Source organism: Lithobates pipiens, unplaced genomic scaffold (genome assembly GCF_037356315.1).
Source record: "Lithobates pipiens isolate NorthernLeopardFrog02 unplaced genomic scaffold, aLitPip1_a1.2 Scaffold_16, whole genome shotgun sequence".
Classification (NCBI taxonomy): Eukaryota; Metazoa; Chordata; class Amphibia; order Anura; family Ranidae; genus Lithobates; species Lithobates pipiens.
The window spans coordinates 363,821,858-363,835,904 of NW_027507748.1; positions in this window are offsets into that span (position 1 = coordinate 363,821,858).

The window sequence follows — 14,047 nt, forward strand, 5'->3', positions numbered from 1 at the left end:
AGTGGACTTAAAGTGGAGTTCCACCAAAAAAAAAAAATTCAAAGTCAGAATCTACAAAAAGTGTAGCTGGCCATAGACAAATCAAAATTCGACCAGTTCAGCAAGGATTAGCCACATTTTGATCCATGTGTGGCTGTCCCTAATCGTTTGATCTACTTCCGTTGAAGGGACATGCTAAAAACTTTTGTCGATTAGCAGCTGCAGCCAATTGGTTGCCGCTGCTGATCAGTGTACTATAGCTTAAAGTGGAACTTTACACAAAACAACTTAATAATAAATAATGTTCTTTAGCAAGGAACATAGTTTCCGCAATAATAAAAATGCTACCAAAATTTGTGTGTGCTGTAAATTGCCTCCAGCATTGCTCTTATTTCTTCTTACTGGAGGCTGCCATTTTGCTGAAGCCCCTGAATAGCAGTAAATCTTTAGGATCTTGTTGGAAGGAACTGGTCAAATAAAAAATTCAGGTTTTTTTCTGTAAGGCTACTTTCACACTGGGGCATTTTCAAGCGCTTTGATGCTAGAAATAGCCTATGCTAAGCGCCTAAAAACTGGATCGCATTGATTAGTGCGTCTTTTCACACTGGGGCATCTTTCCGGTGAGTTAGGAGCGCTGTATTTAGCGCTCCCAAAGCGCTGCAAAAACTGGACTTTTTCCCTTTTTTGGGGGTAAAAAGTACCCAGTTAGCGGCTGAAGAACAGCACTAAGGCTCTTCAAAAACAAGCAGCGCTTTAGCGCTAACGGTCAGTGCTGCCAGTGTCAAAGTAGCCTAAAGATTTTGCGTATACATGAGTACAATAAATAAAATGAATCACTGCGCTAATGCCTATTCAGCAGTGAGCATAAAATAGAGGTAACAATATATAAAAAAAAAAGTAGATATGCAGCGTTAGAAATACAAACATGAACTATGTACATAAAAATTAACTGTCATTGAGTGTAAAGAGTTCTGACACTGACGACGTTCCTTATTGGATGAAACACTGCGTAGGGTGGAATCTGGAGAGCTGACGTCACAACCCTACATGTGCTGATCGTGCCCATTTTGTTCGTTGGAAACAAATGTTAACCAAGGACTTTTTGTGTTCCTGAAATGCTAATTTTAATTCTCCAAATGTGAGTACCCTGTATGATTTTTACTTAAAAAAATTATGTTGAATTATCATACTACATTATGAGGAGCGGCTTCTCTTTTATCCTATATATGAACCTGTGGATTCACTACATGTTATGACCCTATGAGATTCATCTGTCTGGTACCAGAGTGGAGTCATGCTATAGTGGATATATCATGCTTATCTGACCACCTATAACCCAGTGGTCCATTTTCTGCGGTAAGAGGCTCTGTGTTTTGGTGCGCAGTGGAGGATTTCATAGTTCACCTCAGCTTGTCATATTTACACTGCGGGTGATGCCATTTCTTGGAACATGGACTATTTTTGCTCAATGACAGTGGATTTTTATTTCTAAAATAATGTATTTCTATTTCTTCATGTTTGTAATTCTAGCACTGTAGAACTTTATATACATGAGTACAGGCATGTGCACGCATAGACCCATACATTGCCCTTTCCCCCTCTTCTAGTTACCGATGTCTCAATTTATGCATATGTGCTTGTTCACATCTCTGAACACATCATTGTATTATGGAGCTTTACACAACTGTATGTATTTTCCTGTAGACAACAATGCACATTTGTTCAGATCTGTAAAAATTCTACAAACGCTGTCTTTTTTGCCCTTGTGCAAGAAGCCCTATCCACATAATCCAGTCCCTAATGTAATTTGTTTTCCATTGCATGTTTGAAAATGAACAAATATATTTAACTGGTTGCTATGGCCAACACATTTCTTTCACAATTTGCTGCTTATTGGAGCTGAAATACAATATGTACTGTATACATTTTCACTGGATATATTGTGTGCTTCTCACATCTTCACATTTACATATAGTTGATGGATGTAGTTGAAAGCTTTTTTTGGGCACTGAAAGTCTGAGCTCAACTTTGTATAAATTATACACACACAGACAAAATCCAGAGTTTTCGAGGATGTGTCCATTCAGCAGTGTCCATGTATTGCCTGTAAATTAGGAGGAGAAGAGATTATTAGCCTATTAAATATTCTGCACCCCAAGCTACCATCTTTTGTTTCTTCAAACCTAGCATGGTTTAAAAGTAGATAAAGAAGTTAGTGTGGGGTATTGTTTGGTTCTTTACCTCTAAGCACTAAATGGAGAACCATAAAATTAGCATCTCTGTGATTGCTGATTATGGGGTTTTCAAGACTGCTGACGTCCTCCTCCCTTTTTTCTCTTTTATGGCTCTCTATACATAGGTGGAGAATTGCCATTAGTTAAGGCACAGGGATTTCCATTAAATTGTAAAAGAGTTTGTCAAACATCTACTAGAAAATCCGTCACAGAATCACTAGCAAAGTCTGTATTTATAATTGACTTAATTACATTTTGGTAAGTTAAATATACATTTAAAATTTTATGCAACCAGGAAACCTGAATGGTGCACCACGGTCAGAGGGAATGATAAGCTTAGTTCTAATTTTACGGACATTCCTGCACTGTAATTTGAAATACTCTGTTGTGGTGACACACACAAAATGTGTGTAAATCACATTGTTGCACTCATTCGGCTCCACAAGCTTTACTTCAGAGGCCAGGGCAGGAAAAACAAAGGTTACCCCTATGCTGTGCAAATAAAGTTCCACCCAATGGGTTTCTAAAGCTAGCCATACATGTTTACATTTTTGTTGCTCAACCCTGCAGGCTGAAGGAGAGAAAAAAACGTGTTCATTAATTACCATGGGCCCATGGATGCAGGCATCGCACCTGCTAGCTATGGTAGAAGGCCTGGTATGGGCACAGGCTGCCTTATCTGTACAGCTACTGTCTTTTAGAAGCTAGAGAATGCATCATGTGCTTGTTTCTCTATTTAGAGACAAATATTCCTGCTTAAAACTCTCACTTTCTGATATATTATTGCTATTTGCAGATCTATTTGGTATTGGCTTACCTGAGTCCATTTAAGCACAGTCAAAATTCCTACGGAAGACATTCGATTTTTTTCTGCTAGGAACCAAATTTTCTCATGAATAACTTTGGATTATTTAATGTTCATTTGGCACCCTCATTGGATTGTAGCTATGATATTCAGATAGCTGCAGGATCTTGGATGGGTTGCAGTCACTGTTTGACCAACAATTTCCACTCAGTTTCTTTGATTTTTTTAATTGACTTTTGTGGAGCTAGTTGGTGCCAACAGGGCTGCCCCATGTCTGGCTAGTTTAACAATAAACTATATTAAAATCTTGGTACTGGCAGCTCCTGGCCCCAAGAGTTTAATATAGTGTAAGAGGTTTAGTTGTGATTGCCATGATTGGCTTTCATAGTGGTCACATAAATTGGAAAGCTCTCCACTAGTAACTGTGCACGGAGCGCACAGGGAGTGCGCTCTCGGCACAGCTGTATTTACACTAATTCATGCAAATATGCCACCGCCCTTTGCCAAGGCCCATTCGTGCGCCCTGTGCTAAGGGGTTAAGGAAAAGGACCACGTAACCGTGGTCCCAGATCTAATCTGAGGACCACCCTTTTTATTGCTACTATTACTTTTTAAGTATTTATTTCCTTCCTTTGTGGAAAATTCAGGTAACAGCTAAGGGCTTCACCTACAGCACTGCAAGCTATTAACTAGCGATGAGCAAACCAAGCTACACACTACTAAATGACAAATCCCTGTCTGCCCACAGTGGTTGTCGTGCTCTCTGGTTCCTCTGGGAAGCCTGGGACTATAGTAAATGGCAAGGGATACCTTCACACATAGGAGATGGAGGAACACCATTTGTGATGAATTAAATTGGAAATGACAATGATTTAGTCATATCTGGTTTCAGACCTGTTACAGCCAGAAAAACAGCTGCTTAAGCACGATCCATTCTTGATCAGCTGCTTTGGAGGACAGGGGAGACATTGGGGGCCTAATGTCTCCATAAAGAATACCTTGTCACTACTCAAAGCTATCACATTGGAGTTTTGTTAGTCCCTTTGTAATAGCAATAAAGTTAAATAAATAAAAAAAGTAAACATTTTTAAATAAAATTAATAAATAAAAAAATAGAAATCACCTCCCCCCCCCCCCACACACACACACACACACACACACACACACACGAAAATGCAAATGCAGCATAGGTCCTGCATGCATACGTAAACAGGGATTGCACCACCCGTGAGGTTTTCCAGCAAACATCAAAGAGAGTGCAATGATTCTAGTGTCATGATTCATGATCAACTCTACACTGACAGCCTGTAAAGGCATTTTACATTTCGCCTAAGAAAATGTTTAGGTACCGCAGTCTGTCACCATGTCTCAGGTGCAATTATGAGTCTTGACATGTTTGGTATCAAATTAATCTACGTGATCTCATCTATTATATTTTACTAAAAAATGGGTATTACATTGTTGTGTGCGCTAAAATTTTCTTTAGAATATTTTTTGCTGAAAATCTGCATTTGATAAATGGCTTCATAAGTATAATGCATCAAATAATGGGTCTCACATATGAAAATGAGCAATCAATTGGCTTCTTACCTGAGTAATAGCTGTCGGACGATAGAGTAATTTTAAAAATGATATGCCAAGCTAGATTTACAGACTGCTGAAAAACAGTTCTGTTTGGAAACATGCTTGGCCACATTCGTTGAAATATACAGTGGCTACTTGGTTAAAGGAGCTATTTCATGCCTTTACATTCAACATAATGTAACTAAAGCATGGTGATTGTATGCTGATATTCTAACTGCACTTATGTCCATTATTGTTCAATTACTAATATGATCAACATCAATTTTATGATTGTTTTCTGCCATATGTATGTATCAGGGCAATATTACTCCATTGAAGTGGATTTTGTTGAAGAGGGTGGATTAAAAAAGAAAAGACAGTGTTAATAAATATGTAGGATCGGCAATAAAATATGTGCATGTTATATTGAGTCTCAGCTAGGACATTTGTCTTCCTCCCACACAAATCAAGATGTTTCAGGTTAAGGCAGAGACTAAGGTGAAAGGTTATGGGAAAGTCACCAGAGGTTACAGACTTCTTCTTGTAAAGATGTTTTAGGTTTTCTCTTTGTTATTCAGAAAAGGGCTGGTTAATATCAGAGCATTACCATGCTGTTTTTTCTCGTTAGTTAATTCCTAACGTAAGAAGCTCTGCAGGAGGGAACAATACATATGAGTGGGCAACATACACAACAATGCAAGTGAAAGCAGGGAGAACAAGAAAAATAGCAAATGAACACAGCATGTGAAGAGGCAGAGCTGAATGTTGGTTTTCATCATTAATGGAATCTGCCTCAAATATGCATCTCTAACACAATGATCAGTTTATTTATTCACCATGTAATCCACCAGCAGGAACGTGTCACTCAATACACAGGAATCCATTGAGAGACACTTGTTTCTTTTGATTCTGCACATAGCTCCCATTGCAGGATGCCTGACCTGTTTCCATGAGATGGCAGAAGGATACAGAAGTTTGCTGTGGAACTTGAGAAATGCTGAACAAAAGTTTGGCTATAAAGATGGGGGATTAAGGGCTGGTTCACACCAGAAGGCATGCGTTTTAGTATGTTCCCATGTTTTCCCTCACGTTTTTCCCACTGCCAAACATGCAGGAACACACAAAGTACAGTATGCACAAATTTTAAAAACATGCCACATCAAACCAGTACCATGCAGTTTGGTGGCCGGATCATGTGGGCATTAGATGCATTTGGGGTGCCTTTAAGAATGGCATTCACACACATCTACCAAGGGCAGCATATTTTTGTGCAGAAAACATGCACCAAAATGCATGTTTCCAATGCCACTTTCACACAGGCTGTCCAATCAGTTTCCGCCTGTCACTTTTTCAGTTGGAACTCGACCAGACCCTCTAGTCTCTTCTATGGAGCGATGGATGTCCGCTGACACTCGCCGCCATCTGATCCAATCCTCTCCGCCAAAAATGGATGGTACTCCCATTCCCCATCCGTCTGGCGGATTGGATGGCATCAGATAGAAACAGACAGGTGTTTCCATCTGATTACTCTGTAGAAGAGAGGAGGTCTACTAAGCAGAGCGGACATGGACCTGTCATCCGCCATCTCTGCGGGGATCAGCAGAGAGATCCCCCTGCTGAGCATGCAGATTTTGCTTAGCGGAGGTGCCCAAGTGCGGTCCTTTCTCACCTTTTTATGCTGGTTGATTTGCAATAAACCTACTCACATGCCCAGAAAATCCAGCAGTGATCTGCCACTCTGCTTTTGCACACTAGGTCCCAATCCAGCATCTTCCTGGTGTCTCTTCCTGGTTTATAGTGTAAAAAACTATTTTTCACACAATAAAGGCCAGGATTAGTACATGTTCATGGTCGCTTGTTAAAAAATAAGGCTCATACATCTTCCTGAGGATGTGGCCACAAAATGCGTTGACGGCATTTTACATAATTTTCACAGCCAATAAATTAACAATCTTCACGTACATTCTGTCTTTACAAGAGCCTCTGCTGAGATTGCTTCCTCACTCTCTAGAAAAAGAAGGGGGAAAAGAAAAAGAAGGGAAAAAAAGGGGGGAGGGTGAAGAAAAAAAATGAAAAAATAAAAAAGGGAAAAAGGGGGTGGGGGAGGAAGAAAAAAAAAAGAATTGAAAAAAAAAAGAAAGGGATAAAAAGAGGGAGCACAAGCCTTCGCAACATTTTGATGTATAAAGGATAAAAAAATATATACTCACAAACAAGTATTGGGTCAAGCATATAATGTACCATCCATCAATTGCATCATCCAGCAAGATCAATGTAACTGGCCAGTTGATCTTGCTGGATGATGCAATTGATGGACTGTACATTATATGCTTGCCTCAATACTCATGAGTATGTATTTTTTATTCTTTATACATTAAAGTGTTGCCAAGGTAATGCCCAAGGCTTGTGCGCTCACTGTCTTTTTCCTTTTTAGTCTCCCATCGGGTATACAGGCCTTTTTTTTAATGTTCTCCTCTTTTTGGAGATATTGCAATATTCCTGCAGACAGCTGCACTGCCAGGTCCAGGTCCGCCCTCCTCCAGCTCTGAGTTTGCTTCACTGGATCTGTGCTGTGCATATCCCAGGAGGCTGCAGGAGCGGGGCACGTCATTATCGCTTAGGCGAGAATGGAAAACTGGGGTGAAGAGGATGAGGAATTTACAGAAAATGTAATTAAACACAAGCAAAAAAGTAAAAGCATTGCAGAGGTTTGCAGTGTGAAGGCCCACTTTTAGAAATTAACTATTTAAGTTCACCATTACTGGCTGATGAAAAAAATAAAACATAGTTGAGGTGGATAGAGGAATCCTCATCGCTGTACTATTGCATTCTGACAGCTAGGACTCTGTCGTTGTCCTGCTGCACCTCTGCTGCATGATCGGCTTGCCTATATATTGTCTGTTTATCATATGCCTACAGTCTCCTTTGGAGACTGGACATCAAGATTTTAATGTGCAAGTATGTAGAAATCAATAAAATGGTGTTAGCTTCTATTTACTCCAGCACTCTGTCTGTGCATTTCTCTTTTGCTTTCTGCTGGATTATAGGAACAGGACACATACAAAAACATAGACAGAGGTTCCCACCCTTCCATTTTCTATCCAAACGAGTAAAAAAAAAAAAAATAATAAAAAAAAAGGATTTTCCTATACATATCCCATAGGCCCCTTTCACACGGGCAGACTCCACCAGCAGATCCTCATGATCTTCGCAGAGAAGGCAGAAGCCTAAGCCCGCTTTCCTCTATGGGCGGTCAGACGTAAATGGACTGCCTGTTCATTTACATCCAACTGTCATTTGATCCGATCAGCTAGACGGATGGGGAACGGATCACCCATCTGTCTGTTTTTAGAGGATCGGATGCAAGCAGGTGTATATGGACACATGTCCGTTTATATCCGTCACTCCTTAGAGGGCAATAGATGATCTTGATTGGGTCCGCCTGAAAATTGAACAGGCAGACCCAATCCGTTCGCCCATGAGAAAGGGGTCTAAACTGGGGAAAATTGAAACTTACCCAGTTGTCCTATCAGAGCTGTGAATGGAACAGAGAACATGAGAGAGCATTATAAATATTCATCTTAACTGAAGAATATAGTTGCTTTCTGGCAGTGTGAAAACTTTGTATGATATAGTTCTAAATATATGAAAATTCAAGAAACACGTTCAGGTGTTGCTTGGAGCAACAAAACTTTAAATTTTTCTATTGCCATCTAGAAAGTAAAAGCCATGAGTGAGAAATTGCTACAAACTAGGAGTCTTTAACCTCCCTAGCGGTGATCCCGAGTCTGGCTCGGGCTCGGATTTCAGTACCATAAGCGGAAACCCTGGGATCGCATCGCTGGATACATGGAGGACACAGGGAGAAGTTACTTACCTTGTCCCCTGGATCCAGCGATGTCCTCCACGATGTGTGATTGAGCTGTTCTCCGCTCTGTTCACACAGTGCCCGAGTGCCGCCGAGCTCCGTTCCCTGCGACGTTACGGCGCACGGGAGCAGAGATCGGCGCCAAATTCAAAAAAGTTAAAACACACACAGTACTGTAATCTAACAGATTACAGTACTGTATAAAAAAAAATTACACATCCCCTTTGTCCCTAGTGGTCTGTGTAGTGCCCTGCATGCACTTTTATATTATAAATACTGTTTTTTCTGCCTGGAATTTGGAGATTGTCCATAGTAACCAAAAACTGTATGTCAAAAGTGATTTTAGACCAACTAGAAAACAGCGATAATAAATTATAATTATTTGCAGAATTGAGCGATATCGATTTGTGGGGAAATTCGTCATCAAACACTAAATCTAATGACAGCGACAATTCTGCAAATGAGCAAATTTCAGTGTTTTTGGATTTGATTACATTATTGAATAATTTTTATTATTATTTATTATATTATAAACTTTATCATACCCGAGATGTCTGCTAGACTCTGGTTTGAACAGATTTAAGAGAGCTATTCCTAAGAATTACAGGACTACAATATAAAACGCCAAATTTCCATGCAAAATAATTCTACCGCTTTCAGCACTTAAAACCAGAACTAATCATACCGCCAGGGAGGTTAAAGAAGGAGTACTCAAAGCGGTTCTTCAGTCATCTGTGGAAAAATGTTAAAGTCAGCAACTACAAAAACTCTAGCTGCTGACTTCTAATAAATAAACATTTACCTGTCCCAGGATCCAGCGCTGTCCCCACCCGGCCTGGTTCCTTCACTGGTCTTTGGTCAACGACAGCGGTATATTAACCGTGGGTGGGTAAAGTTTGGCTTTAAAGCTAAACTCCACATATGATCTGTTTTGCATACTTACATTGGTCCAGCTTGGACCAATGGAAGGATGCATATTTCATATCTGATACCTAAAGGGGCCTCTGGGGAGCTGACAAGCACTGTAGTAGGTGGTGCTACTACAATGATAACATAAATCTTCCAAGTCCTGTCCTGTGCAAGATATTGATCTTCTGTGTCCTCTGATCTCCACATTACTACAAGGAAACAATAACCCTTCTATTTACCTCACTGCATCTTTTTATTTCTCTTTTTCAGTGCCTAAACTATACAGAAACAAAAGCACAAGAAAATATAATACGCCTGCCCATCTATTTACTAATGCTAGCATCATAAGGATTAAAAATAGTTAGTTGAGAGAGTTCAGTTCCGCTTCAAACATGATAAGGAAAATCACTAGATGGTAGCAATAATTTGGCCAATAAATGAATCCAGCTATAGCTATACTAACTCTAGCAATCCGCCAACGACCATTAAATCAGTAAGGCTGCATTCACACCTGAGCGTAGCGTCCTTGAGGGTTTTTCTGGCATTTATTTGCAGGTTTTTATGCGCAACATTCGTGTTTGAGCTTTAGCGTTTTTTTATTAGCCAATAGAGAAAACAATCATCTGTTTCATCATTTGTTGCTAGGCATTTCAGCTTTTTTAGATTTTCCCTTAGCATTTATTTATTTTTTTATGATTATTATTAATTTATTTAATTTTATTTTTTGTTAGGGTAAGGGGTTAGGGTTGAATTAGGGGTTAGGGTGTCACGTATCTTGGTTGGAGGCCAAATCGACAAGAGGGCTTCCCTTGCGGCTCTGGTCCGAGTACCCCTGAATGTGGTGACAGAGGTACAAGGCTGAAAGAAGGACGGGTGCCAGTAGCTTGATAGCTGCAACATTACAGGAGGTTTTTCACCTCAATGCATAGAATGCATTGAGGTGAAAAACCTCGAAGGTTTACAACCCCTTTAATGTCTAATCAGCCTTATTAACGCCTTATTCTCCTTCTCCATTTAATTATTATTTTCCTGCAGATTTTTTTTATTTACTTCTAATTTATAAACTTTTAATATTAAAACTTTTTTTTTTGTTTGCTTTGTTTATTACAGAGGAAGTAAATTCTCCCACTCTGATACTTCTTTTCATTTAGTCCATTATAATCAGTAATTATCAAACTATAGCCACTGTAATCCAGCCCAAATCGCATATTACTTTCCGTTTAAAGAAACTTTAAAAAACTTGTTTCCAGGGGTTAGGCAGCGCCATCTTAAGTATTGTTTTCTGAGTCCACAGTGGAGTGCATTTCCGCCCTTACATTCAGCACTTCCTGTACTGTTAACCAAGCCTCCTTCTCAACCCAACGTTTCTATGGCAACCTTGCTTCCCTGTTCATAGCTGACTTGTTTTATTTCAAAGTATTTACTTGTGCCGATTGTCTAATGTTTGCCTATGTCAGTCTTATCAGCTTCAGCTGATAAGACTGCAGTAATGGCCAGGTTTACACTGCATGTGATGACACATGGGGTGTAGGAGGAAGCTCTGAATGAGCCTACTGGGATATCAGTGGTGTGCCGTAGGAAGTCCTGATAAATAAGCACATAGAGAGTGTGCCGTAAATCAGGGGAGATCTGGGTATGCTCAGTGATGTCATTCTAAAAGAACAAAAAGGATTACAACAATACTAAGCAAGTAAGGAGATATCTACAAGCAGTGTTCATTAGGGTTTTTTATGCTGATTTACATTGGACAAAAGGTGTGGGGGAGAGTTTACAACCACTTTAATGTTTTTACCCCTTTAACATATATTTACATGTTTCACATTGAAAAAAAGCACACAATTATAAAAAATAAAATAAAGAAAAATGTCAAATAAACTTTTCAATGCTTTGTACCATTTTCTGGCAGGTGAAGTGTAAACAAAAAGGTTCCTGTAGGTATCGGTAATTGTTAACGGTAAGTACTAAAAAAAGTCAGACAGGGACACAGCCTGCTCTAATCTACCACCCTGAAGGACAGCCAGCAGCGGACAGCAGCAGCCAGCGATACCTGCAGGAATCCCGAGGAAGAAGTGAAGATTGAGGTCAGTTAAGGTGCAGGTAAACTGCAGAGTGAAAGCTGCCTTAGGCTCCTTTCACACGATCACCTCTATAGAGCAGCAGATTTAAACTGACCTCCGCCCAGAGAGAAGGGGACGGATTCCCTTCTGTTTTTTAAGCAGATCGGATTGGAGATAGACGGGTGTAAAAGGACGCAGGTCAGTTTAAATATGCCGCTCTATAGAGGTGATCTTGTGAAAGGAGCCTAAGGCTGCGTTCACTCTGCGGTTTACCTGCCCCTTAACGGACCTCAATCTTCACTTCTTCCTTGGGATTCCTGCAGGTATTGCTGGCTGCTGCTGTCCTTCAGGGCAGATATGGTTGGTGGGTCCTGCTGGCTGGTACTGTTTTCTAGTATTGGTAGGTACTGCTTTCTGGTACTGGTGGGTACTGCTGGCTGGTACTGGGAAGTAATTCTGGCTGGTACTTCTGGGCTGATACTTCTGCGTACAGGACACTGTCAGAGTCATGATTGGACACGGTCATCATGACTTTATTTAATCATGGCTCATTCCTGCCCCACAGTATAAAAGTAGTTTTTCAATTGCAGACATTTTCAGTGTGATTTTGGCATTGAGACAGATAGAAGAGGGCTCTGTTCAGTGCTATTAGTTAGTGTGCTATACTGTGCTATTTTGCTTTAATTGTCAGTGTAGAATATTAGTTTAGTGTCAGTCTAAGGATAGTGTGAGTGAAGTGAGGAGGACCATCATTCAGCTTTGCATAGTGTGCAGCTAGAGTAGGGACAGCTCAGATAGTTTCAGTGTAGTGTAGTGAGATTGTGTCAGTAATTGTGTCTTTACATTAGGGTATAGCTAGAGTAGGGACAGTTCAGATAGCATCAGTGTAGTGACGGTTGAACACCGTCTATTTGATTGCGTTACTGCCAGTTTAATACCATTTCCTTCTGTGTGTGTTACTGCCAGTTAAACGCCATATATTTTTGTGCGTTACTGCCAATTTAACACCATTTACTTCTGTGTGTGTTACTGCTAGTTTAATGCCATATAGTTCTGTGTGTCACTGTACGTTTGGTGCATTAAATTGCAATATATTATAGTGTGTACGTGCAGCGTGTCTGCGTAGTGTGAGTACTCAAATGAAAGTGCACCAAACACCTTATTACATTGATTAAAGTGCATCTACATACAGATTTCAACTTCTTTGTCACATTTTCTTATAAGCACCGCCCCCTCCCTCCCAATAATGTCTGGGAGGACAACAAGGAGAGGCAGAAGTTTCCTTGGCACTGTAAGGGGGCCAGTGCTATCCAACCCCCAAGTTTCCAGCCCCCTGCAGTTGCCAGAGTGGAAAAATCTGCCTCCTTGTCCACATCCATTCCTGCCATAGCCCCAACATCAGCCATTGAGGAGTCAGCTGAGTTATTTGAGCACAGAATCAGACACTCGCTCCTTGATGATGCCCAGCCATTACTGGATTCAGATGTTTCCGAGGTTGAGGGTGACAGGAACATGAGCCTAGAGCAGCCATTCTCAACCAGGGTTCCGTGGAACCCTGGGGTTCCCCCAGAGGTTGCTAGGGGTTCCTCGAGCTGTGGTTGATGAACCACTTATTTGATGATACCTACAGAGTTCAAGGTTCAGCACCACTTAGCAAAGCCAGCAGCATGACACCAAATATCTTTTTAGCTGCCTTTAAGGGTGGCATTCTAAACACCATTTTAAGGGGGACATTATTCCTATTGACCACTAATATAAGGAGCATTGTTCCTATTGAGCCCTGATTTGGTTTTAGTAAGGGTTCCACGAGACATGAAAATTATTTTTGGGGTTCCTCTAGGGTTAAAAGGTTGAGAAAGCCTGGCCTACAGAGAGGAACACGGTTAGAGCACCTCTATATGGTTACGGTGAGAAGACGCCCCGACACCCAAAGAGTACTTTTTCTGCACCTGTTTGACAGGGGTCAGTTTGGCCCATCCCTACTGGTTGGTACTGCTGGCCGGTACTTCTGGGTACTGGCTGGTATTTCTGAGTACTGGTGGGTGGTACTTCTGGGTGGTATTTCTGAGTACTGGTGGGTACTGCTGGCTGGTTCTTGATCCCCCATACCTGCCATCAGTGTGACAGGAGCGGCGCTGGAGGAATCAGAGCCGCTGCTTCCTGTATCGTGCAGAGAACAGTCACAGGCACCGCCTGAGACAGAAGCCTATACAGGAAGCATTGAAAACTGCTCGCCCTTTGTGAGCCAATTCCCTATATTGGATAACTTTTTTCCTCAATGATATGTTGAACAAGACTTACCCTTCTGCAATGTACCTTCTTTGAGTTGCCTTTTTTTCATACACGTGTCTACATTGTCTGATCAGAGTGGATGATGCTTCATAGAATGTTGTTATTCTAATTTATGAATATATCTGTTTTACCATTTTTAGATAGTGAGACATGTTCCTTTTCTTGCAACCATCAAATCCCGAATGTGTCCTGATGAAGCCTAACTGTGAAACGCGCTGATGCACTAGGGCTCACTTTTTATACTTAATATCCCTATATGTTTTTTTTTTTTACTTTTCTCTGTCTTTTTATACCATATTGAAATATGTTTCTATGCCATAATAAATATTATTATTTTTCT